The sequence below is a fragment of the Muscardinus avellanarius genome, assembly GCF_963383645.1.
Source record: "Muscardinus avellanarius genome assembly, chromosome: 6".
Taxonomy (NCBI): domain Eukaryota; kingdom Metazoa; phylum Chordata; class Mammalia; order Rodentia; family Gliridae; genus Muscardinus; species Muscardinus avellanarius.
In genome coordinates, this window is record NC_137791.1 from 1,346,872 (window position 1) to 1,374,814 (window position 27,943).

The following is a 27,943-nucleotide window of genomic DNA, read 5'->3' on the forward strand; positions in this document are numbered from 1 at the left end:
AAGCTCAACAACTCAATATCAAAAAAATAAATAACAGCCAGGCAAAGTGGCACACGCCTATAATCCCAGTACTTGGGAGGCTGAGACAGAAGGATGACAGGGTCAAGGCTAGTCTCAGCAACTAAGCAAGGCCCTCTACAACTTAGCAAGACCCCGTTTCAAAGTCAAAAATAAAATAGGGCTGGGGTGTAGCTCAGAGGCAGAACACCCCTGGATTCAGTCTCCAGTACACATAAAAAGAAAAGAAAAGAAAAAGAAAGGAAAATGAAAAGGAATGAGCCCATTAAATCACAGACAAAGACCTGAATAAATATTTTTCAAAGAAGACATATAGATTACTATGAGGTACATAATTATTTTTAAAGGATGAATATCACTAGTCATTAAGAGTGCAAATCCAAACCACAAGGAAATCTGCCTTGCTCTAGAGAGACAATGGTGTGCACAGAGGGATGTCGCACACTGCGGGCGGGAATATGGATCAGCACTGCCAGTATGGGCCGGGTGTGGGGGCGCACGCTTGTCATCCCAGCATTCAGGGGGCTGAGACAGGAGGATCGTTGTTCGAGGCCAGCCTCAGCTACTTAGGGAGGCCCTTTGCAACTCAGTGAGACCCTGTTTCAAAATAAAGAATAAAAATAGGTCTGGGGGTGTTGCTCGAAGGTAGAATGCTCCTGGGTTTCATCCCCAGTACCGCAAAAAAAAAAAAAAAAAAAAAAATAGAAAAAGAAAAAAAGGAAGAAGAAATCCTACTAGGCCATAAGAGGAATGGAATCCTGACTTGTATCCAGAAACATAAACAGGCTTAGTGTAACTCTTCAATGAACAGGATCTTTGGCACTGTTCACAGAGAAGCTCACATCTGTCATGAGGGGAAGAGAGGCACCAAACCAGGTGACTCAGAGGAGGGGGTTGGGCAAGGTGTGCCTGGCCAGCAAGGCCCAGACCAGAAGGCAGAGCGGAGAGCCCAAGGCTGACCCCAGATGCAAAGTTAAACGAGACAAGTTCCACCCCAGGGGCCAATCAGCAATAAATAAACTTGGGGATGCACTATGTCACTGGCCAATAGCTCAAAAGCCTCAGAAAATATGTAAACAGCGAGTTACACTTCATAATAAAAGGCAGAATTCAACCTAAATTTCCAAAACAGTCATTTAAATAAATATTAATAGGTCTATGTAACTGGGTACTATACAGATAAATATTTATTTGAAAAAAATGTTCAAAATACATCTACTTTAAAAAAAAAGAAGATTCAAAATGGAACTATTTTTATGGTTCTATTTTTAAAGAAAAAGAGAGTCCTGAAAACTTCTATCAGTAGTTATCTTGGCTGGTGGGATTAAAGATGAGTTGCATGTTCTTTTTCTCTGGTCTGTATTTTGCAAATTCTAAGTCCTTCTGCATAAACATAGCACCTCTTGCAGCTACCGACGCATGCAATTTATGCTTAAGCTTTATAGTTAGAAAACAAAAAACTTCTTTCAAAAGAGAAGACAAAGAGGACAGGAAGGTGATCGGGTGGCAGGTTGATCTGAGACAGAAGTCTCTGCCCAGCGCAGGGAAGGTCGTTCACTTCAGCCTTTCACAGCAGAGCGGCCGCCTGGTCGACCCACACCAGGTACCATGCAGGCGCGACTGGAGAGAGGCGAGAAGCATACACTGACATTTTTCTCTGTAGCTTGTCACCCACTTAAAGTTGGATGTAAATGTGAAGACTTTCCAAACAGTGTCAAAAATTACACCAGTGCAAGGTCTGATTATGAATCATGGTCAACCTCAGTGGTTGCTAATGACCCTGGCAGAGGGTGTAGAACTCACCTAAGTTTTGATGCTAATCTTTATATGAAGCTTCCTGGCTGCACATCAGTGCCCAGCTCCTGCTGTGTCCGAAGTGTGTAAACTGTGTCGCAGCACAGAGAAAAATTAAAAGGGGGAAGACCAATCACAAAATGGTTCCAATCTTAAAATCAATTTTTTTTAAACACTGATCTGGTCAAATAAAGAGAATGAAGGACCTTTAACGGCACAAACAGTGAGAGTAATTGGATTTGGAATGTCCTCAGCAGAAATATTTCCTAGATGTGAAAGGGGGGGGGGGTCCTCTACTTCAGCTGCTCAGAAAGCGAGGCAAAGCGTGACGCAAGTTAAGTCCCATCCAGCAGAGTGGAGTCAGAACGTGGACTGGCGGGAGAGGCTCGCATCAGTGTAATCACTTGCACACGCTCTCAGTGCCCCAAACGAGGAATGAGACCGCGCGCCCCACAGATGTCCACCCGACCCGCCTCCCCCGCAGGAGCCCACCGTGAGCAGGGACGTGTGTCAGCACCACGTGGAAGCCCAGCAGAGAGGGAAGGGCATTAAATTAAAAAGTTCAATTTATGTGAGGGAACAAAAAAGAAAAGATCCAGACGAAGAGCAGATTGAATTTTCCGAACTTGAATTCCTTCGTGCCTCCCCAACGTGTACCATTATTTCTACAGTGAGCGTGTTCACATAACCTCCTGTCAGAGAAACAGAGAGAGAATCTAAATGTGGTATTTCCAGTTGCTCTGAAACCGGACTTTTGCTAATGTAGTATTCACCACCATGGTGGATACCCTGGGCCTTTCTCTGCCTCACGAGGCTGCCTGTGTGTTTAATGACCCAGCTGGAGGACATGGTTGTAGCATAAACTCTGAAGCCACTGCAAGTTGCCACACACAGAAAAGCAGACACAAGTCTCGGGGCCACGCCTGGGCCCGGCGTGGACCTCTAGCCAGCTCTGGGCTTTGGTTCCTCCCCTCAGTGTCCCCGCACTGAGGTAAAAGCCATCAGCCCCGCCTCCAGACACAGAAACCCGACTGAGAGATATGGCTGTCTGCCCCAGGTGAGCGACAAGTCAGTTCTTGGGAAACTCCAAGTTGGTGTTGTTGCCAATGGTCTCCCAAACATGTCCTGGTAAGAGCTTTGCAAGAGTTGTGTTGAACTCAAGAGTTCAGGCAAGCATCAGTTCTTTAAAAACAGAAAAAGCTTTGCCTAAATATTATGGACAAGTTTGTGTAAATATATATAGGTCTAATACGTACATGGTAACCAATAAGTATGCTGTTATATAATACACATGTGTCTAAGCCTTAAACATGTAAAATGGTCGATGCAACTTTTGGAATTTAGGCCATACATATTGAGTACCTTTCACATTAAAAAAATCTCTGCATTCCCCCCACACCCCAAAAAAGAAAAACAAAACAAACAGAATGAAAGCGACGCTCTAGATGTCTTCTTGGGCCTTCCGTAGGAGCTAAGACTCAGAAAATGGAAGTTGATGTTGATCTCATGAGTGCCATTTGCATGAAACTGGTTTTCCTAAATGTGCTTTTTGGAGCCTAAAAGCACACGTTTTCCTAAAAGCCCTGTCTTAAACCTCTGTGACTTCATCCACCCAGTAAATATGAATTTCACTTAACACATTGCACATAAACACAGGGTCGAGAGGCCCCCCTTACTAGAAGAAACTCAATTACGCCGATATTCAGACACCCAGGGTGACTCTGATGTTTACTGGTTTAAAGAAATATAATTTATGAAAAACTGGCAAAGTTTTATTGACAATAAATAAATGAGTAATCTTTATGAAAATAATCACGATGATCTATGGTTTTCAATGTGTCATGAAAAATATCCACCCAGCTCTTCAAAACAGATCCCTCTTCTGCTGTCAAAACACCTCTAGAATTACCTGCCCCACAGTGTGGACAGGAACTCTATCGCTGTTATGTACTCTACCTTCCCAGAACAGTTTAATTGAGGTTCAGGTAAGAAGAAGGTTGAAAGTAAAGAGGCCAAAAGAATTGTAAAACTGCTGGTGATGTCATAAAAGAGATCATTTTCGTTTTTGCTTACCACACGCACTGCCCTGCTCCAACTGAAACATCTACGTGGCACCCCATAAACATCTTTACACGTCTTTCCCCTTTACAAGCAAAAATTCGCTGGGCTTTGGAGGACTTTTAATAGCCAGCAGATGTTTGGCTGCTAGATGATGCATCTGGAAGGGAATTCACGTGGAAAGAAAAAAGAAAACCTAAAGTTTAATTTTCTTAAAGTACACCAGTGTTTAACATATGTGTGTCTGAAAGCCAGCGCACTGTCGCTAGGAGGCGGTGGCCTTGAGGACAGGTGACTGGCATGGGGTGGGATTGAACACAGCCGAGGGCCGCTGACGCTACCAGTCTATGCCGGCTAGAAGGGCTTCATGAGAACAGAGATTCATTCTGTTCTCTTGAAATACTCCCTGCTTCAGGCAGGAATGGGTCATAATAGCTTTCCTTCCTAGGTTATCATTTAATTTTCCTAATGCAAAATCCATTTTCTTTAAAAAAAATTACAGTAAACATTAGGTCAGAGAAACATCTGCTTTGTCAAAATTAAAGAACTGGAATTATAAAGAATGGCTGACCTGGGGATCACTGCTTTGAAAACCGTGTGCTTGAAAATGACACTATGGGTGGGTATAAAACTGCAAAAGAGAGTATTTACTCCAATCATCCCTACCATGAGAATCAAAGTCCTTTCTCCCACTCTGTCACTCTCCCATTAAAAGGAAACTCAGTGTAAAATTTACATCATGTCAACATGGGATGCCTCAAGGGACGGAAAGTTCCTCCCCTGCGGAAGAGAAGCCTGAACTGGGTCTCCCTTAGCCAGGAGCCAGTGCAGGGGAGGAGAGGGCAGCAGACTCCGCGGTCTCTCTGCCCCTGCCCCGTCTGCCCTCCTCCCTGGTGCTCTCTTCTTTGCCACTTCCCCTGATGCAGAGACCAGACTGTGGTGCAGGCCAGTCCTAGTGTTAACTCCTGAGTCACCTTCTGTGCATCTTAGATCCCTGAAAAGATCAAACCTTCTCTCTGTGTCACAGAAGCACGCATTTTTTTTAAACCACTGTAGAAAGACAATGTTCACTGTTAAATTCTGTGTCCCTTTTAGTGTTGGTAAAGAGGATCTGAATACAGGTGTGTGTTGCTGAATGAAAAAACAATTGTGTGACTGGTATTTGATCGCCTTCAACGCTAGGTTGAGACTGAGTTTAATGCCAGGGAAAAGGGGTGTTTCACAAGAACTAACACTTCTGAAGCAATAGAGTGGGTCTTGGGTGCCTACAGGAAGGCCTTGCCAGCCTCCTTATGGAAGGAAACGGCTGCGGCACGCATAACGGGTGACATTAAACCAACACACGGTTCCTTTCTTCCTCCTTCCTCTCTCCTCTTCCTTCCTGTCTTCCTCTTTCTTTCTCTCTTCCTCTCTTCTTTTTTTCTGTTTCTTCCTTGTCTTATGCCTTTGTTTTTAATGTCTGTAGTATTTCAGGAGTTGTCAGTATACTTAATCTTTTGCACCATTGCTCCTGTGATGTAAATTTCTATTTTATTACACTTTACAGAAGTTGATCCGAAGTCGATCAAAACTGATAACAGACCCACCACCGTGTGCTGAGTCTTTCCCTTGATGTGGATAAGGCTTACTGAGGAGTCAAGACTTAGCACAGAGCACAGTTATAACAATAAAGCGCAGTGCATAACAAGGTGGTGAATTTCCTACCATCAAAGGCTAAAATACTTAGCACAGATAATGAAGAGAAGTGGTTCTGAGCAGTGGGAGATAACGAAATTTTTATATTTATTTGAGCTTCTAGTCTTCCCCCCCGTTGATCCATTTTAAACACTGTTGCTCAGCAGGGAGATGCAAATCAAAACTATACTGAGATTCCATCTAACACGAATCAGAATGGCAATCATCAAGGAGACAAACAGTAAATGCTGGCAAGGATGTGGGGAAATTGAAACTCTTCTACACTCTTGGTGGGATTGCAAATTAGCTCAGCTGCTATGGAAATCAGTGTGGAAATTCCTCAGAAAGTTGGGAATGTATCCACCATATGACCCAGCTATACCACTCCTGGGTATCTTTCCAAAGGGGCCAAAATCAGAAAATTGCAGTGATATATGCATACCCATGTTCATAGCAGCATAACTCACAATAGCCAAATTATAGACCCAATTTTGGTGTCCATCAACAGACGAATGACTTGCAAAATTATGGGCTAGACACACAATGAAATCCTACCCAGCAATCAAGAAAAATGAAATAGCATCATTTGCAGGAAAATGGATGGACCTGGAGAACATTATGTTAAGTGGGATTAGGCAGTCACCGAAAGTGAAGGGTCCTGTGTTCTCTAATATGCAGATGCTAGGGAGTAACTGAGATATCAGGAGTTCAGATACTGGAGGAGAAACCCCAGCGGAGCCAGGGAGGTGGTCTAGGGGAACGGAGGGGGGAGAGGGAGGATCAGTGAGAAATCGCTTCCATTGACATTGTATACCTATGTGAAGATATCAATGTCAATCTAATACCCTGTGTGGGGAAGGGGTGAGAATGGGGAGGGAGCCGGGAAGCCCACCAAGTGCCGTGTGCATGTGTGTCACTGTATTATGATGTGAGAATATTCACCATAGCCAAACTATGGAACCAGCCAAGATGTCCATCAACAGATGAATGGGTTATGAAACTGGGATATGTACACAATGGAATTTTACTCAGCCATAAAGAAGAACAAAATTACATCATTTACGGGGAAATGGATGGAAATGGAGAAATTTATGCTAAGTGAGATTAGTCAGTCATGAAAAATAAGAAATCAGATGCTCTCCCTATTATGCAGAAGCTAGGGAGAAAATGGGTCATAGGAGGAACTCTAGATGAAGAAGGAGACACCATAGATGAGCAAATAAGGCGGCCTGAGGGGATGGGAGGGGAAGAGGGAGACTCTCTAATGCACATGATGTACATTAACAAACGTATCAAAGTTTATCAGTCACTAAGCCAAACATGAGAAGGAGGGAGGGGGAGGGACTGGGGCAGGAATTGGGGAAGGGCAAAATGAGTGATGTGTGCATGTATGTTTCCACCATCTTTACCCGATAAGATGTATAACCACAATGCACCAAAAATAATTAAAAAATAACACGGTTGCTCTAGCCAACCCCTATTCAAAACTCTTTATATCTCTCCTGTCCACAGTCATGATCTTCATATTGGAGGTACATAAGGGCTTCCCCCGGCGAAAAGCTCCTCACAGACAAAGAACCTGAGGAAGTCCCCAGACCCACACCACCCAAGCCCTTGTATTTTTTTTAAACTCTAACTTGAAAGGTGTTCTAAAAAGGACTTTTTACCAACAGAGAAACACTGGCCTACCGAGTGAATTCTTGGAGATTCTGTTTCTGCTGTGAGACACCCAGGGAGCTTCCTTTCTCCTTGGTAGTACACTGGGAGGACCATCCCAGCCCTCCGCCTTCCCGCCGCGGTGTCTACACACGGTTTGCGTCCGCCTGGGACTCTTCCCAGCTTCTCCTCATCAGGAGTTATGTCCCACCTCCCTTCGCGCCTCTCTATTCTTTTATCTAGAGACCTCCCCTGATTGCCCAAAGCAGTCTGTTGTCGCCTCTTGTTGAGGCAAAACCACCACACGGTAAGCTTGGGCAGGCGCATGGCTTTTTACCTCGCAGAAGGACACAGAAATCTACCAAATACCTTAAAAATCAGACAACTTCTATGGCCTACCATGCTTCCTGCCCTTTGAATGTGCTCCCAGCCCACGCAGGTGCCCACCGCCTTCTCCTTGTCTGCTTTGCACATGTTCCCCCCGAGAGAAGCCTCTTCTACCCTTTTCTAGAACTGAGAGGCCTGTGGCACCAGGCACGGTGCTCTGATTACCTCTCACAGTCTTCACGCTGATGGCTGAACATCACCAGGCTCTTCCTGCGGTTCTCGTCTCTGCTTATGAGCTGTCCACATGGAATCTAAAAGAAAAAAATATATGTACATGTACATATATATAAAAATAAAAATATATACATATATACAGGACATGAGGCTCAGACACGTCTCAAGGGAAGATAACTCTGTCAGTCATCGGGGAGAAAAAACACCTGTTACATGTGTTTCTCATCAAAGGCCATATTTTTATTCTCATGTCTGTTCTCAGCCTGCAAGAAGGTAGACCACAAACCTTGCCTTCTGCCTAGTGTCATTCAAAGGCAGAACACAGCTCTAGACATGGCCTCCGTCTTTCCCTTAAGGATGATGCTCGTGACCGGCAGAAACTGTCCAGGAGCGAGAAGGCTGGGCATTCCAAGACACGAGACAAAGTGCAGCAGTTGTCAGACTGATAACTGTCATTCAGTTAGCCAAGACGGAGTTTCCCAGGGTGCCCGGCGGCCAGTGACCCTGAGGTCTTTTCCCAGGGTGCCACTTAACCCAGCTTTTTCTCCAGCTAAAGTTGGTAATTATTTTCCATGACCTTCAAGATAGCCTGAAAACTAGGAATGAGATCATTCAAACAAAAGAGAGAGGAACTGTGTTTAAGACACAGGGGTTTTTTATGTCCTATTTTTTCTACTTAATATTAATTGCGACTTAAGCACCAAACTGTGGTCACACCTTCCACAGACAGCACAGTTTCTCAGACGTTTGACAGTGGAATCTTGAGTCTGAAGGATCTGAAGACTTGTATATGTTTTAAAAGCCAACTCCTGCAGGCAATTAACACATTTTAAATGCATCTGGAAACTAGTCATTACTCTGATCCCAGTAGAAAATTTAGGGAGTTAAGTCTATGGGAAATATGAAGACAGCTTGTCTGAATTTTATGAGTTTCTGTTGAATTGTAAAAACAACCAAAAAAAAAAAAAAGGTTGTTTGCTAAAATGCTCCAAGAAGGATTCTTTTTAGTCTTTGGCAGGGCTAAAACCCCGCATCCCGTGGGAGGGAAGGGTGGCTTTTTACTTCATTGTATTTCCAGCTTGTGACAGCTGTGTAAGTCTTCTGCTACCACCCTGGTGGCCCATCCCCAGATAAAAGCAAGTGCCTCGGGACAGTGGCAGACCACCAACCACAGCTGCCTCAAGTGCAGATCGCCCACGCCTGGCTTCCTAGGGGTGCTCAGGGGACCCTACGCAACGCCACAGGGGCCCTAGAGAGACGAGCCGTGACGTGCTGCCCGAGGGGGGAGTGACCCGCAGGAAGCGCTGGCCTGTCGTTTCTGGAAGAGCAGCTTCACAAAGGAATTAATGAGCCGAACAGAATTGCAGTAACATGATTAAAGAGATCTTTAGTTGTTCCATTGCATCAGCTGAGAACTCTAACTCCGTCATCTTACCAGAGAGGAGGGAAAGCCAGGGAGGGCCAGGAGTGGCTCGTGGGTGGCTGACCAAGGGCCAGGGGCCACGGCCTTTCACACAGGGCCCTTGGTTTCTCTGCTGCCAGATAGAACATCTACAGATAAAAACTCAAGGTTGAAATGCAACTATGTTCATCTTAGCACTCGTTTTCTAAAGTAATATAATACATTTTTATATCACTAATGAAACCTCACAAAAATATAGGTCTTAGGGAAGTATATTATTTGAACTCTGGTGCTTAAAAAAAGTGGTGCATAGAAAGGGAAATCTCCATAGTTAAAATTGTATATCTTAAAATTCACAGATAATACCTCTGAGGCTCTGAAAACAAATTAGATACTGATAGTATCAAAGGTATAATTTTTACCAAATACTGTATATCCTTTCTAAAGGATCTTTTTGTAAGCCAGGATTGTATACCTATCATTCTATCCGGGAAGTAAAAATATGTACTTGGAGTCATCAGAAAAGTCAATATCCAAAAGTAGTTATAATCTGCACTTGTTTATCGGTTTCCACCAGAATTCTTTTCATTGTCACAGAACGATGGTATTTTGCCAACTGAACAGTAACAGGCCATTGTCAGGGGGAAAAGCCACTGCAGTAAGAGGGCGTCCCTCTCAAGTAGCATCAAGTAAATGACAGGAGCCCAGTCTGAACACCCAGAGCCTTCTCAACGCCAGGGGCTTGTGTTTTAATCTTAGAGAAAATTAAAAGCCGGCGTGGTGGCTCACGCTTGTCATCCCAGCATTCGGGAGGCTGAGACCGGACGATCACGGTTCGCGGACAGCCTCAGCTACTTAGTGAGGCCCTCTGCAACTCAGTGAGACCCAGTTTCAAAATAAAGAATAAAAAATAGGGCAGGGGCTGTAGCTCGGAGGTCGAATGCCCCTGGGTTCCATCCCCACACCCGCCAAAAAAAAAAAAAGAAAAGAAAAGAAAAGAAAACTAACAACTTCAGAAATTTCACAGAACTCGACAGGTGTGTTTGTGCCCCTGAAGGTCACCTCCACTAGTTATGAGCCAGGTTGGCACTGAGACAGGGCATGAGGAATGTTGCTGCAGTTCTGTCCCCTGGAACTCTGCACTGAGCAGAAAAAAATACAGAAGCCGTCTACCCTGGAGGCTGGGAAATTCCCAAGTGTCCATTGATGGTGAGGGGATCAGCCCAGAGGCAGCAGCAAATCCCTGCTGGGAGATGTGGGGACCCCGCGGGCAGACACCCCAGGTCCAGGAGCGCGCTGCAGGCCTCATCCACCGTGGGTCACAGATGTCCTATGCGGCGCAATTCAAAACATTTTGACCATGCTAAATAAGGGTGGAACAAGCCAGTTAGACGCAGCGAGCTTTCATAAACTAATTGCAAGTGGTGACTGCAGTGGTGAGAAGGTGAAGGAAAGTCGGGCACCTGGCCCCTTTGCCTTCACCTGCTCCGGCGCACATCTCCGGTGCAGATATTTTCTCCTGAAGACTTAGAATAGAGTCAGCTTGCTCAGCCCTGGCATGTGGGCTGTGCCTACTGGGCTCCCATTTTTCTGTCAAGTCCTAAACAACAGGCAACAGAAAACAACCTTGTCTCTCAGGTCCTCCGCTGTGTAGGGTCGTCTGAGAAGATCTGCTTTGCTCAGACGCTTTCATGGCTGGGGTCACGGGCTCTGAATCTTTGTACGAATCTTTGTTTGTAGGAGGCATAGCGATAACACCTGTATTCTATGCCAACGGAGCTTCTCCTGTTAATTAAGTACTGAGATCGCTCTTCTAAAATCACTTCTAAAGCCAGGCACGGTAGTGCACCCTTGCAGTTCCAGTATTTGGGAGGCCGAGATAGGAGGATCACAGGTTCGTGGCCAGCCTCGGCAACTTAGTGAGAGCCTGTTAAAAAAATATATATATGGTGGGGGATGTAGTTAAGAGGTAGACCGCTTCTGAGTTTAATTCCCAGCACCAAAAGTAAATAAATAAATAAAATTACTTTTAGAATACATGACATACTCTTTTATAAAAATTTCTGGACAAGGTTTAATTACCCGATTAAGGGGGGGATGTAATCACACTCGATTCCCGGGACTCCGAGGGAAGCCAGTGCACACGTGCACAGCTCATGCAGTAGTTAGTTGGTGCCTGGTGTGTAGTAGTTCCTTGCCTTGCTTAACTGTGTTCTGAATTAGCCAGGTGGGTGGTACATGCTTTGTAATCCTGGTAACCGAGGGGCTGAAACGGGATTGCAGATCCAAGGCCAACCTCTGCAACTTAGTGAGAGTCTGTCTCACAATAAAAAAATAAATAAACAGGACTGAGAGCACAGCTCAGAGGTAGCGTGCCCCTGGGTTCAATTCCCAGGATGGATTAATTGATTAATTAACTTTGAACGGGCACATGGTAGTTAGGCATATTTATGGGATGTGGCGTGACATTCCAATATACTCCAAGCCATGATGCTCCGGAGGCAGGAGGGAGCGACGGTGGTCAGCTCACCATCTGCGCTCCTGGCCAGCCCAGGGAGCTTGGTGTGGAGGCTGGCATAGCATACATTATTATTTCTAAGGCTCTTAGGACTCTAAACTTTTATCTCTAATATTCCCAAATGAAGATACAAAGGCTTGCATCACCAGTTGAGAAAAATAGGATGGTGAGGCTCAGGGCCCCAAAGCTGAGTTTCCTGTCTTCATAGCCGTAGGGCCCGCGTGGTGGCCAGCTCAGGGAGAGCGTCGAATACGAATGAAGGGCGGTACCTCACTGTGCCAGGGGGACCATCCAACGGAAGGGCAACGACACTGACACGGACGCACGTGGGGATGGTAGGACCTACTGTAGCCAAAAGAGACATCTTTAGTGCGTTATTTACACTGTGTCATTTTACCCCTTTTAGTATCAACAAAATTTGAAACCAGAAAAATTAAAATTTTATTTAAAATTGTGTTATGATGTTGTCTTCCTTGTGAAGGCAAGTCTGAACTTCGTACAACGTTTAGGATCAAAAGATTGACCACTGAAGGCCACAACAGGAAGAGCGCCTGCGTGCCCCAGAGCATCCCCTCCGGCTGGAAGCAGGCGCACAGATCTTGGTTTCCATCACTTAATTGCTGTCTCCTTTCTCTTCCTCTGCCCGTCCACTTCCTCCACTTCACAAAGGAATCCCCATATTGCTGAAGAAGCAGCTGCTGTTTAATTTCACCGAAAGCGGCCCTGGATTCTTGGATGGACTGCAGCACATCAGCAAAGCTCATGAGTTGTTTGATTGCTTAAGCAGAAGTTTACACAATCTACAGCTCCAAAATAACCCAACTTTAGAGGATAAATTTCCTTTTGGAAGTAAACCAGAGTGACGAGTTTTCCCCCAGTTGTGGTGACAGCTGTTAATGCGCTTGGATTCCTAATGTCAAGCTCGAGGGCTTGGGCACGTTAAAAAGCACAAAACTCAGTTTACAGACCTTGAAAACATCACGATAACAGTTGCCCGAGTGTTTACTATTGTCTAAGTCTGCTGTGCCGGCCAAGTTTGTGTTACAGCCCTGGAATGAGTCAAAACACAAGTGCAGTCAAGGCATGACACCTTTACTTAAGACAGAAGGCCCTGGAGGCTGACAAGTGATTTTTATCTATATAACACATGCTTCCCTCTGGGCACACAATCTCAAGCTCATAATACTTACCCAGACAGTCTGCTTCACTTAATATCTGCCTTTACTTTATTTAAAGTTAAGTGTTAGCCAGGTTCAGTATATTTTGGATGGAATGTAAGTACTAGACCATCATTGGATTAGCTCTGTATATGATAACTAGTAAAGATTCGCTAAGATAATGTGCTGAAAAATACAGATATGCAACACATCTACACTTCTACACACAAAGCATCCTTTTCAAGTGATATTCTGGAATTTAGGAATACCTTAAAAGCTTTCACATAACAGAACCATAAGAACTGAGTTCATCAAAAAGTAGCCTAAAGCCCGGATTCGTGAAGAATGCCACCTCAGCTCTCTGTGACCTGAGACGAGAGCTCGCCGTTCACCCAGCCTTGCTGCAGGTGAGCACCTACTGGATGTCATGTGGCCTTCTGGACCACGAAGCCCTCCGTGAACGTTAGTTTTAGTTTCCTTACAAGGGAACAGGAATGTTAAGGCTCGATGCAGTCTAAAATCAGGAAGGCGTTTACATGTTTATGACTCTTGTTTTCAGTCTCTTCTATTTGTCTTTCCCACATGCAGCTTAAATTTGGTAATTGGCCTTTCTTGGATATTTCCCAGATACTCAAATTGACTTGTATAGAAACCATAATTTTCCCACTTTTCTGTATTCATGCAGCAACAGCATATGTTTATTTGGTTTAAATTATGTAAATGCAAAAAAGTAAATTAAGAAGTAGCTTCAGCTGGGCGTGGTGGCACACGCTTGTCATCCCAGCATTCGGGAGGCTGAGACCGGAGGATCACGGTTTGAGGCCAGCCTCAGGTACTTAGTGAGGTCCTCCACAACTCACTGAGACCCTGTTTCAAAATAAAGAATAAAAGATAGGGCTGGGGGTGTAGCTTGAAGGTTGAATGCCCCTGGCTTCCATCCCCAGTAACACACACACACACACACACACACACACACACACACACACACACACACAGCTTCAGAGAACAAATTGAACAGACTCTTGCTAATGGCTTTGCTCTTGTCTGAGGAAGAGGTAAATGACGGCCGGGCTGTCACGTGCTGGACAGGGGGTCATGGCAAGGCTCGCCTGTGCGGCGGAGGCGGGGCGGGGAGTTGGAGAAGGAGCGGTCCTCACGACAGAAAACGGGGGGCCAGGACTGTCACGCCAGTCGGTGACAACAGGTGATGATGTGCTCGTCTCTTTTCTGAAGGCAATAAAATTTATTTTTTGAAAAAGCAATGTGACGGAATAAGACGCAACAATGGGCTTGGAAATGTGTTTACTTTAGTAAGTTCCCTGGCTTTTGTAATGCTCACAGCCTCTTTGTAGCCGAGGTGTGGATGAAGAGGAACTTTCTTTTTAAATCTGTGCTGTCACTGGCAAAGAAAATCAAGTAAAGAGAAGCACTGGATTAAAAAACATCTGTTTGGGTTTTAGTTTGGGCTTCAGAGCAATTCTTAAATTAACTAGATGTATAATTTTGAGCATATCAATTGTCTACTTCCTCCTAAAGAACCAAGCAGAGCATCTGTTCGGCTCCACGACTCTGGCTGGATTCTGTGACCATCACTGCCCACACTGTCAGCCCGCGTAGGACCGTGGTGAGGACCGCTACAGCTAGGGTGCCGGGAACTCGGACTGCCCACGCCGTTGCTCTTCCAAGTAGATTGCAGCAGCCCGGGGCGACTTGGAGAGTGAGCTGGGCAGCCAAGGGCCCGGCGCTTACTCATGCTGACTGCTGAGATAGCCGTGTGCGTCCGTCCACTTGCCAGAGCCGCTCACCCACCTGGACCCCGCTGGCGACATCCCTGGTCTGCCCCTCGCAGCCTGTGGCTTGCCACGGCCTGCTCTCCACGCACAGTCCACCATGCTTTTTCTCAAAACACAGGACTGATCTTGTCGTGTCCCCTCTTCCCAGCCCCACCATAAAAACACCTTTGTGGCTTCCCACTAGAGACAAAGTCCTAACACAGCAGAAGGGCTCAGCATTTCTCTGATAAGTCAGTGCTGCCGTGCCGTGTGGGACAGCTCTTGCTGGGCGGGAACTTTCCATTCATTTCCCCGAGTCATCGTAGCGTCGAAAGCCGCCCGACTCTGCCCCAGAGGCACCGTCAGCCTCCGCGGCCTCCACCACTGCCTCCCTGTTTCCCGCAGGTGCGGCTGCTCCAGCCATATCATCTTCCCACTCGCTGTTCCTTCTCCCGGGACCGTTCTCTCCCTGGCGAGCAAACCTTGCTGGTGTTCTGCCTTGCGTACGCCCCCTTGATAAGCACCCTCGTGAGGCCGGGCGCTGCCTCGCTGACCCCTGCTCACTGCGATTGCGCTTCAGCCATCCCTCTGCCCCAGACGGCGGGTTTTGTGTGATGTGTCTGTTTCATTGGGCAGTGCCTGGGACACATCGGGGCTCAGAATCATGGAACCAATGAACTGGAGATTATGCTATGTCAGCAGTTACTGTGCGTGGAGTCAAACATTTGCCCTAAACATCTTTTCTTGTTCTGCGGGTCTGGGGATAGAACCCAGGGGTGTTCTACCTCCGAGCTCCACCCCCAGCCCTATTTTTTATTCTTTATTTTGAAACAGGGTCTCACTGAGTTGCAAAAGGCCTCACTAAGTAGCTGAGGCTGGCCACGAACCACGATCCTCCTCTCAGCCTCCACAAAGCTGGGATTACAGGCGTGCACCTGTATCCGGGTTATGTTTTCTTAATACCTTTACTATTTAGTTTAGTTTAAAACATTCTTTTCCTGTACTAGGGATTTGAAACCGAGGGTTTTGTACCTTGGGGCTACATTCCCCAGCCTAATTTTATTTTTACTTTTGAAACAGGGTCTCACCAGGTTGATGAGAGTCTCAGTACTTGCTGAGGCTGTCCTCACACCTGCAATCCTCCTGTCACTGCCTCCCAAGTAGTGGGACTCCAGGTGTGCACCACCACGCCTGGCTAAAACATTCTTTTTATGTTCAAGAAGTTTTATTCGCAGAGCTCCCTATTGGTCATTGTCTACAAAAATATAAAAGGAAAAGGAATCTGCTTAGAAGTAGAACAACCAAGCGTACTGGGTCACTCGCTAGAAGACTAGCCTGAATTGGTGAATACAAAGCTATCACGAAAGCACTTCAGATTAATGTCTATGCAAAATTAAGCAAGTGCTTGGGGGTTTTAGGGCCACGGTAGTGCCTGTCCCCCACCCAAAAAATGCATATTCTATGTTCTCATTTATTTATTGCCTCTAGCAAATAAGATTCCCTTACCTTATGAATACTTAAGAAGAAATCAGAAGAGAGGAAAATTGCACAGCACTCTCGTTTACAGTAACGGGCCAGGAAAAGTGAGAATGAGAAAAGAGATTCCAGGCTCCACACCCCTCGGCCAAATCATAAAGACACGCCCCCAAAGAGGTACACCTTTTTTTTTTCCGTTTCATATTTCTGAGAAAGGTGTCAAATCAGAGCACTTTTATCGTCTATCTCTTTCTGAGAAGTTTTTGTTTTTTGCAGTGAAGTCTTTCCCCGGGTCCGCCACAGCCCAAGCACACGAGGGGACCTGCGTTTCATCTGTACACACAGCTGGCGTTTGGGAACATTCCGGAACAAGGACTCTGGAGAGTTTCCGTCACCAGGGTGACCACCAAGCTCGACTGCTCTGGGTGAGGTGCTTATCTACCTCTCTCAAAGGAGAAGAGCTTGCTCATCGTAATGGCTGAGAGACTTCATTAGAGAGACCAAAGACTGTGTGCTGTGTCTGTTTTGTTCGTAATACTTAGGTGCTTTGAGAACCAGGCATCCCAGGGTGACTGCAAAACTGACGGGGATGAACATGTCTTAGAGGCTTGGTGAAATATTACCGGTGAATAATTGCTACCTTATGAGAAGAACTTCGTTTTCCACTGAATGGTCCCTCATTTTGTTGAAAAAAACAAAAAGGCATTGATTGTGAGACTTTATCCAGCTCCTTTCTGGGAAATATTCTTGCATTATAAATTTCTAATGAGGAATCTCACTGAAGTCCCCCCCAGTTACAAAGCCAATTTTTTAAACATGGATATTAGAAAGATGACTGGATTTGAATCAGAAGACGCGGTGCTCTCTCTGTCTCTTACAGGGATAAGATAACTTATGGGCGAGGACACTGTGAGCCGTGTCTTCGTCTGCGAAGGGCAGAGCAGGAGGATTAAGTAGCCGCCTTGGAAAGTGGCTCCCAGCTCTCCTGTCTGCACTGCAATACAATTTGTTTCCTGGCAAACAGTAAGTGCTAAATAAATAAGCGTGGTGAAACGCAAAGCTTTCTTAACGTCCCAAACTCACTGCGGAACCTACGGAGGCCTGATCCTTAGGAGACAAGAATGTTGTTAGGAATGCTGTTATTTAGAAACGTTGACTGTTCTGCTGGAAGTCACGAAAATGTGGGATGAGGGGCGTGTTTGTTTTATGGGAACGGAGGTTTTCACGGCGGCCACCGACAGCCAGCCTCCTGCCAAGGGCGCAGCAACTCGGACAGTCCTCGCCTCTGGGGAAGGTCGGGAAGGCCAGGCGGAGCCAACGCACCAGAAGTGTTTGTGCACTGGATTTTGGTTCCGTGTAATAATTTTCATCGGTATATATAGTATATGCAAAATATAAATTTTGACTGCATTTAGCAAGAAACAACTGAACTAAAACCAGAAGAGCTAAATGTCTTGTTACCGCTCTTGGCATTTCGTTGCTGCAGCGTAGACAGGTATTTACTTCTGAATTACCAGGCTCAGCACATGAGGTACAGAAGCCAAAGCCATCTCTTGTCCTTCCTGCCTTCCACGCCGAGAACTGAACCCAAGAGCACCTACCTCTGAAGTACACCCCAACCCTATTTTATTTTTATTTCAAAACAGGGTGTCACTAAGTTACCATAGCACACCCTCTGGCCTCAAACCTGGGATCCTCCTGTCTCGGCCTCCCAAGTCCTGCTTGGCATATTTTGCTAAAGTTCTCTTTCCGTCTCGCCTCATCTGTACAACTCCAATACCTACTCTGTTTTCTATTCCTGTCCCTGGAACATATGATCAACTAGGAAGGGAGTGGGAGGGCATAATGTATTCTAATCTGCAGTCGTTTTCTAGAAACGGAAGCTGTATCAGAGGCTATACTTTTAAAAAATACAGACAGAATCATTAAACTAAATCAACTGTGTTAAATCTACCTGGGTGCTACAAGGAAATTGTCTTGTAATTTCAACATTCAGGTGACAATATCCACATTAACAAAAATAAAGAGCTATGCTTTTCAATTCCTTGAGTGAAAATAAAGGAGAGACCATGCAATCATAATTATCAAAGCCCCGACTGAGCCCAGCCCTGTGATTTTAACAGATGTGACGCTGAGGCGGAACCTGGCATCATGCTTCAGGTCCAGAGCTCCCTTTGGCTTTTACTTGTAAAGTTCAAGATCCTGACGGAAAAATTATATCTTAGTGCTAATGTTTATGGGGTTTTTAAGTCAAATTTGATTCTTTTGATAGTGTTTCTATACTTTATGTTCCCTTTTAAAAGAAAACTTCAAAAGAGATGCACATTTTCCAGCTAAGATGAATAAATTGTTCTCTTATTTTAATAAATTTATAGTTGTTTTCCCTGCTGCAATCCAAAAGATGTAAGCCATTTTTCTGGAGTGAGTGTGTGTGTGTGTGTGTGTGTGTGTGCGCGCGCGCGTGCACACTAGCTACTGGGGATTGAATTGGGGTGCATTCTACCTTTGAGTTACAACCTCCAGCCATTTTTATTCTTTTGTTTTTGAAACAAGTTCTCCATACTTGTTGAGAGTCTTGTTAGGTTACTGAGGCTGGCCTTGAACATTCAATCTCCTGCCTTGGCCTCCCAAATACTAGATTAGAGGCCCTACCACCATACCTGGGTTCCCAGAAGAATTTTTAACAACTGTCTCCATCTGAGAGCCACCAGACAGAACCCTTTGCATTTACCCACATTCATTTAAGGCCACAGGACACACTTAATCATATTTGCAATGGGAGTTATTACTTAAAACTCTAAGCAGTGTCACTTATCTCCTGATATATTTTATTAAATATACTGCTTAAGATTATATTACAGATTCAGTTCTTCCTTCTTGCAGGATTCGCACATGACCGTGACTCGGGCTGCGGAGGGCTGACTTGGTGCCTCACCACAGTAACCTCGTACTGAGAGCTCGCTGCCCTCGGTGTTGGGCTCTGTCACCCCCAAAGGCCTTTGTTTTCTTAATCAACCAAGAGTTGCATCTCATGGACCATACTATGCCTTGCAACCATTAGGATAATTTCCCTTAACATGGTGTTTTTATTTTTACAGCGTGGGGCCATTTAATCTTGGCTGTGTTTCCAAATAAAATTGATTTTGTCGTGTATGCTCTGAGCAGTTACAGTAGAAAGGCACTTCTTACCCCCTTCTCTCCTTGAGACCTGAGGATATGTGTGGAGGGTGAGGGTCTTGTGCCCCGAGACCTTCATCCTTCATGAAGTAAATGTGTGAGAAATCCTAACAGTCAACGAATGGGAGAACAATCACGGCTGCCTGGCTTGCCTCTGGGACTCCTTCATTATCTAATCGCAATGAGAAGGCAGCGCTTAGAAATGAGTGGCTAAGGGCCAAGGGGGAAGCATCCAAGGGAGCATTTTAGAAGTTGAAAGTTAATGTGAGGCCTAAGGTTTCGTCCTCAGATGAAAGTATCTAACCCACAGAGTCCAGGCGTCGTGTTCCCTGACCTCCTTTTCCACACCTGCTAGACAAGTGGCACCCCAGGAGTCAGGCCTTTGCCCCTCCACTGCTTGTCGCCCTGCGCGGCAGCTACCCATGCCGATCCCTTCAATAGGGCAACTGAGTTTGACATTCACTGTCTCAAGCTTAAAAGTCATTTCTTCCTCCCTCATATCTCGCTGATCTCATTAGAATCAGGAACTGATACGGTGGCTACCAATTCCAAGGGGAGAGCTGTACCGAAGCCACTGACTCTGATGAAACATGGATTTCATGGAGACAGAGCAGGAGCCAGGCGATGAAGGACCGGGAGAGAGGAGCGTGGACGAGACAGACCCCCAGAGAGCAGGAGGGAACGAAGGCATTTTTAAAATATATATAGGTATATTACAACAATTCTTATTTTGTTCAAAAAAGTGGCTTCAAAACATTAAAAAAGTGGCTTCAAAACATTAAGGACACCCTATCTGAAAATAATGTGTTAGCACATACCCCACAAATAGCTGCCCCTGGGCCTTCACCCTCAGGACCCGTGCACCGCTCCCTGCAGGGCAGGTCCGTGGGTGCTTCTAAATACCACCCGACAGGCACTCAGGAGTGTGGGCAACGGGATGTTGCCTCGAGCTTCCAGGAAGGGTTTCGTCCCCCAAGCCCTGTAGGAGGCTATAGGGCTGGCTGGGCAGGAGCTTGCTGTTGCTGGAGGAATAAGACATGACCACCAGACCCAGGCCACCCAGTGGCTGTTAAAATCAGCCTTCCTTGGAAGACAGTCTGGCTATTTACCCTTAAGTTTTTTCTAGGGAAGTTTAATTTTCCATTTTCCTTTGGGGGAAAAAATTGACTAAATAAAAAAGTTCAGGACTCTATACTTTGAAATACATTTATTTTGTTTTTGGTTTTGGTACTGGGGATTGAACCCAGGGGTTTTCTCTGAAATAGAGTCTCACTAGAGTAATGAGAGGCTTAACAATTTGCTGAGGCTGTCCTCGAACCTGTGATCCTCTTGTCTCAGCCTCCCAAATACTGGGATTACAGGTGACTTTCTTTTAGAATGTTTTTCTGCTCCTTTTCAACCGGATTGTGTAATGCCACGAAGAACACAATAAATAACATCCCACAGTGGGACACCCCAACGGGCACCTGCACCGATCGACGCTACTGCAGGACTGTTAAACTCTGAAACCTTCTGAGCCGGCAAGCCCAACAAGCCACCCACAGGACCATTTAAACATAGTTACTATCCCAGGGATTTAGAGAAATAACAAAGCAGACAAGATAAGCCAGCATTCATGCAGGTAAGTGTTCACTGCGGTCGCTCACTGGATAGAGCAGTGAAGACGACGGCTTAACTAGAGAAAGTTCTGAAGAGAAAATTCCAAAGGGACCGTCATCACACACGCTCCCATTTACAAGTCCTCCCTCACTGCCCACCTGGGACACGGGGCCCATATCAACTCCCCATCACGCACACCGCCTCTCTAAGAAGACACCTTCAGAACAAGACATTCGGGGGTCCCGAGCCTGGCGAGCCGGCAAAGAGAAAGCAACGGTGAAGAGACACCGCGCTACTCACCAGGCTGCGCCGACGGCCCTCCCAGCTCCGGGGGCACCGCGGGCTCTCCGCCGAGGAGACCTGCTCTTGATGGCTCGTTGAATCAAACGGTGACTAAGTGGTTGGAAGAGAAACAAGTATTTTGAAAGGTTAATCCACCCATACACAGGGAAACCCCTTTTTCGAGAAAGTCACTCCGCTACCAAGAGGCTATTAATACTCACCTCGCAGATACACGTAGAACCTCCAGATGAAAGTCTCGGGACCTCGCAAAACACCGCAGAGGATTCCCTCCTTGGGTTTATAATGTAATGGAAACACAAGAAAACAACACACCTCTGCAGGGGTGCTGAGGGAATCCACCTGCCCACGGAGCGGAAAAGTCCTGTCAGCTACCAGGGCCACAACAACACCGACACAAGTTTAGAATTAGTATAATTTACTGTAAGAACCGCATAGGTCACACCCTCATTTCTAGGAATGTTCCTCTGTTTTATCTTCCTATTTTTTTTTTCCCTGAGAGAGCTAGCACCTAGGTTAACATTTGAACAGTCGCCCTTTAAAGTAATTTAGAAATAAGCCTGTAGCCTTTAAAAAAGAGAGAGAGAGAGTGGCTGAATGTTTTTTGACTTAGAGGGGAAATTGTATTTATAGTCTCCCTGTTGCTTCTCTAGCATTAGAGGGTTAGGAACTGCATGCGTCTTTCCTATCATACTAGAAAACAGTCCGCCTAATCATTAGCTGTGATAGCCCTCTCCAAAATAACAAACACGCTCCCACCGTTCAGAGCCCAGTGCTGGCTGATGCTGTGCCCGTAGGAGGTGCTACAGCTATTTGTCCATTCGCTTGTGGGGACAGTCGACAAAGTAGAAGGGCCAGAATTTGCCTGTTTGCTGAGTGCCAGCTCCCAACATGGTGGGCATCATTACCACAGACAGATGCTCTGAGCTGATGGCGCCGGGCTTCGGGCAGCTGGTGAGTCGCAAAAGGAACATCGGCCCTTGCTAAAATTACAAAAGGTTACCAATATCAATCCTGAGAGCAGAGTATGTTTGTTATATTTTCCTTATGCTTTTCTGTACTGTCAGAAGGTTTTTTGGGGAAAAATCCATAATATGATATAGGTTGCACATGCAATCAGTCAAGCTAAAAAAAAAAAAAAATCAGAAGAGAAGCTAGAAGCTAGCCATCTGTCCTTAACCTGAGTTGTTGAACATATCTGATATGAAAATACCTTTGTTTCAAGATCTCACATATTTGATTGTGTTTTTAAAGTCTTTTGAATGAACACAAAATGACATTTACCTGAGTTGTTGAACATATCTGATATGAAAACACCATTGTTTCGAGTTCTCACATATTTGAATGTGTTTTTAAAGTCTTTTGAATGAACACAAAATGACATTTATCCTTTTAGTTTCTTTCCATTTGAGAAAAATAATTACTTACTGTTTTACAAGAATATGCCATTTTAGTGTGATATCAAGACCAAGGAGAAATTCATCAACTAACAACAAGAAGGTCAAAAGTCAACTTATCCTCAGAGGCTGGCCTAAGTGATGTCTTTGTTTCTGCTGGCATCGAGAATAGAACCCAGGAGACACTTTGGCTCCAAGCTATCCCCGCAGCCCTTCATATACCAGGACCTCACTAAGTTGCTAAGGCTGGCCTTGAACCTGCCATCTTCCTGTCAGCCTCTCAAGTACTGTGATTACAGGTGTGCCCCACCATGTCACCAAGGAAGACACTGATGTCTTCCTTTCCTGAAAGTTCTAGTAACATTATAGAGAACTATTTGAATGTAAGACATGGCTAATATTATTATTATTATTGCTTATGACTTACTTTTATTTTTTAAATTTTTTATTGGTACATTGTAGTCATACATCTCAGTGGGATGCAAGATGGTAGAGGCACACAGGCACACCTCACCCAGTTAGCCCTTCCCCAATTCCCGCCCCCTCCCCTCCCCCTCCCTCCTTCTCACGTTTATCTTAGTGATTGGCACTGGTATGTTTAAGTACATCATGTGCATTAGAGAATTTCCCTCCCACCAGCCCCTCAGGCCGCCTTGTTTGCTCATCTATAGAGTCTCCTTTTTCATCTAGAGTTCCTCCTATGATTCATTTTCTCCCTAGCTTTAGGGAGAGCATCTGATTTCTTATATTTTGTGACTGACTAATCTCACTTAACATAATGCTCTCCATTTTCATCCATTTCCCTATAAATTATGTAATTGTGTTCTTCTTTATGGCTGAGTAAAATTCCATGGTGTACATATCTCACAGTTTTGTGATCCATTCATCTGTTGATGGACATCTTGGCTGGTTCCATAGTTTGGCTATGGTGAATTGTGCAGCCATGAATACAGATACGCATGCACTAGTTCGGTAGTTTGGTTTCCTTTCTTTTGGATAGAGACCCAGAAGTGGTATTGCTGGATCATATGGTAAGTTCATTCCAGTTCTTCTGAGGATCTGCCATACTGTTCTCCAAAGTGGTCGCACTAATTTGCAATCCCACCAACAATGCAGTAGAGTTCCCACTTCTCCACATCCTCACCAGCATCTGTTGTTGTTTGTGTTTTGAACGATTGCCATTCTAGTTGGAGGTAGGTGGAATCTCAGGGTAGTTTATCTGGAAGTGTTCTAAGGTGTGGGAAAGGTTGCTCTGAGGTGGTTTCAATACATGCACGCCTTATTAGCTGATCACATGATCAATGGGCGAGGGAGAGCATAGTATGCATTCCAGAGTCTGTCACGTGAGCCGGGAGGTTAGTTCCACTGAAACCCAGAGGATGGGAGGTGGGGGGGCTAGGCAATGAAAAATGGAGGAAGAGATGCTGTTCAGGGACAAAGGGTGTCTACCGGACAGAAGGGCAGCCTGTAGTGGCCACCTCCAACTCTCGGAAGTGCAGAGGGGACCGGGCCTCCCGTAGAGCACCACCAGGGGTAAGGCAGGGCCTGCGTGGGCACCCCTCCAACACATGTCTAGGCCCTGAGCACCTGCTCTGAGAGAAAGATGGCCATCTGCCAGCTCCGTGACCTTCACTCTCCATCAAAGAGCATTTGGGTTCCTGGCTTGTCTTCTGGGAGAAAAAAAAAAACAAGGAAATGAGTTAAACATTTTAATAAAACCCAGTGACGTGTGCTTAAAGTGACTGATGGAAAATTAAATTCTATGTCTCGGGGCACAACTGTCAGAGGGAAAAGAGGGAGGGGGAGAAATGAGGCTGGCCGGTCCCACGGGGCCAGCGGGGTGCAGCGTGGGGAGAGAAAGCTGCCAGATGCTGGGTTTCTTCTCTCCCCAGCAGGAGAGTTAAGAAGCTAAGAAGCGCACGGTGAGGGTGTTTCCAGGCTCCGGGCTTGGGGCTGTGTCTCCAAGATGCGCTGACCACCTAGGGGGCTCCTGGGGCCCTCCTGTCCTGTGCTGGGAGCCAGAAAGTGCTCTCGGGCTTCCCAGTGCCAACGCAGGCACTCCCTTCTCTCCACTGGCTCAGGCTCCTTCCCCCTCTTCCTCCAGCACCTGGATTCCAACTCCAGGGTGAGATGTCCAGCGAGCGGGGCAGCCAATGTGGTACCACACCGAGGACTTAACCAGCAAGGCTTCACCCCTGTGTGGCTCCCAAGGCCTGTGTAAGGCAGCCTGCAGGGCTGCTCTGACAGCAGCTGGGTATCTCCAAGTGCTCAGCCGAGGCCTGGCTGTTAGGTGAGCACGTTCTGTGGACGAGGGCATTCAGAGGCCTCCAGAGTCTGCCATGAGGGGAGGCCATGGCTTCTTGCCCAACACTGGTCTTAGGGCCTGGGTGACATTCAAATCAGAGCGTATATGCCCATCAGGACTGCAGGGCCTCCCCTGAGACGTGACTTCAAGGACAGAAGTGCCCCCACTAGGAGGCTCCTCTCGAGATCAGACTAGAAAGGTGACCTTGTGTCCTTTATCTCCTAGCCCAGGTAATAAGGTTAATTCATAATTTCCAGCTTTATGAAAAAGGATGACTTGTTTTTCCTCTCTAAAATTCAAGCTCCCATCACTAGAAGTATGTCTAGCTGTTTGTAATATGTGATGACTATCATTTTATTTATTTTTATTTTTATTTTTTGCAGTACTGCGTATAGAACCCAGGGGCATTCTACCTCCAAGCTACAACCCCCAGCCTGATTTTTTTTATTCTTTATTTTGAAACAAGGTCTCGCTGAGTTGCAAAAGGCCTAAGAATCTGAGGCTGTCTGAGAACTGTGATCCTTCTGTCTCAGCCTCCCAAATGCTGGAATTACCAGTGTGAGCTGCCAAGCCCGGCTTGATAACTATCATTTTAAAGAAAAGCTCAATCCAGGGTGTTTTGCTGGGCTCTGTCCCATCACACACACACACACACACACACACACACACACACACACACACACACACACACACATATTCTCTCTCTCTCTCTCTCTCTCTCTCCCTCCCTCCCTCCCTCCCTCCCTCCCTCCCTCTAATTTTAGCAAGGGGCTAGAGAGCACATAATTTAAAATATCACAGTTCTGCTTTCAGGAACCAACTCTTGTCCTGCCAAAATTCTAGCAAAAAAATAAAAAATGAGGATATTGTGTTCAAGCATTCGAGACAGGAGGTAGGCATAAATTTCCTTTCTTAAAAGGATGGAGATGAACCAGGGATGTCGACAAATCAGAAATGCAGCTGTGTGGACCAAAGTCCAGTTATCACTGCCAGCCAACCTCCACGTGTTCCTTAAAGATAATCCCAGGTGTGGACAGAGTGCGGCGCCCGGGGACACACAGGCCACCCCAGGACTCCTCCTCTCACCACGACCCTGTGCTTGCCTGTTTTTTAAACACAAATACACTTCTTCATTCCACTTTAGGGCTCATAACCTGTTTTCAACATTAAATTTGCCTTTGATCATTCCTGTTTTCTAGGGATTACCACCCAAGGAGCACTCCAGTAGAAATCAGACCTTTTGGATTAAATATCTAAGACCCACATTGAATAGTTTATACACCCTCCATTCATGTGAAAGCAAGACTGGGTACTAGGAGCTTCAACATCTTACGTGAAGGAATATTTTTACTTTTTTCTTTTAAGTGAAAATTTTAACCATGAAGATATGTTGTGATGTTTGACTGTGGTTTCCACCCCGGTGCCCCTCACTCAGTCAGGGTTTCATAGCGCCTTAGACCCTCACTCCAAAGCCACGGTGGTATGAGGCCCACACGCTTGGGAGCGGACGGGTAGTTTAGAAGTGAAGAAGTCATACTATGCTGACTATGTTTATGGGTCTCTAAGATAAAGCCTTTTCCTAAGCTGAAGACTGGGAGAGGTCCTCCCTGGTTTGTCCACAACACCCCGAAGATTACATAACAAATGGAAATAGTTACCTCCGGAACTTCGAAACTCACAAGAGAATTTTAAAGTTCATACTCTGCATCATGTGCAGGAGTGCAAGCCCACAGCATACCCCGAGTGGGGCTCAGGGTTCTCTGAGGCTTCCAACCTTTCTGTATCATGGTAGACTCTAAGAAGACTCGGTCTTTCCCTTAGGCTCTTACAGGATACTCTGAATTCCTCCGGCTTCTGGTGGAGGATCTTCTGCCCATGACTCAAAAGTCTGCTGAGTTAAAAATCATACAGTGATAGTCATCTTTAAAAAAAAAAAGCTGGGTTTCCTCGGTGAAGCAGAGCGCCAGGCTGTAGTAATCAAAGCATGAATGAGACCAACCGAAACACTTGCCGTTTCTTAAGAAATTAGTGCTTCAAGGAGGTTGGTGAAGACTGATAATGAGCAGACAGCTGCATGAGAGAGATACTTGAGTTTTTCCTCCAGCGATCAAAACCTCAAAATATGGTGTAAGTGTGGGTCTCTATCTGAAAGAGCCAGTTCCCAACTACACGTTTTCCTCAAAATTGCGATTCGGGGATCAGCGCTCTTTGGCTGGTGTGCGCTGGTAATTAGCGGGGTTCTCTCCAGGATCACAATAAGACAACATCGCCAGCCACATATTGATTGGCCAAAGTGAGTCACAGGCTGTCAGATCCAAGGGGTGCGAAGTCAACTCTTCTGCTAGACTTCTCTGTTTCTTCCGTCATGAGAAAGGTCATTTTCTGGGTGTCTTCCCCACTCTTCTCCTTAATGGTCCATCTTTTCTGGTTTTTTTTTTTTTTTTTCAGTACTAGAGATGAAACCCAGGGCCGTCCTACCTCCAAGCTACAACCCCAGCCCTATTTTTTATTCTTTATTTTGAAACAAGTTCTCACTGAGTTGCAAAGGGCCTCACTAAGTAGCTGAGGCTGGCTGCGAACTGCGATCCTCCTGTCTCAGCCTCTGAATGCCACCACGCCCGGCTCATAATGGTCCATCTTGACCAGCTGCTGAGACTAGAACTGCCTCTCTGAATCGCTCCCGCCCCACTCACCTCTACACACATTTAAACTGGCGATCTGGAGAATTATGAGCAAAAAACCTGGTTGTTTATTACACTAATAAGTTTTAAAATAATTAGCTACAGAGCAAAAACGGGTAGCCTATCCTGTCAGATACTTAAAAAGTCTAACTATTGAACCTGCACATTTAACACGAGCTTTCTTATCTCCATCATCTCTCAAGCAGGCCCTGGACCTCTTCTAGCCTCTTCCTTCCTCTCCCTCTCTCTCTCCCTCTCCCTCTCTCCGTGTCTGTCTGTCTGTCTGTCTGTCCTTCTGTCTCTCTGTTTCTCTCCCTCTTCTCCCTCATGTAGGATACTAAGGGCGCAGTATTGGGACCCACTGAAATTCCTCCCACAGGGACGCCTAGCCCCTCCGG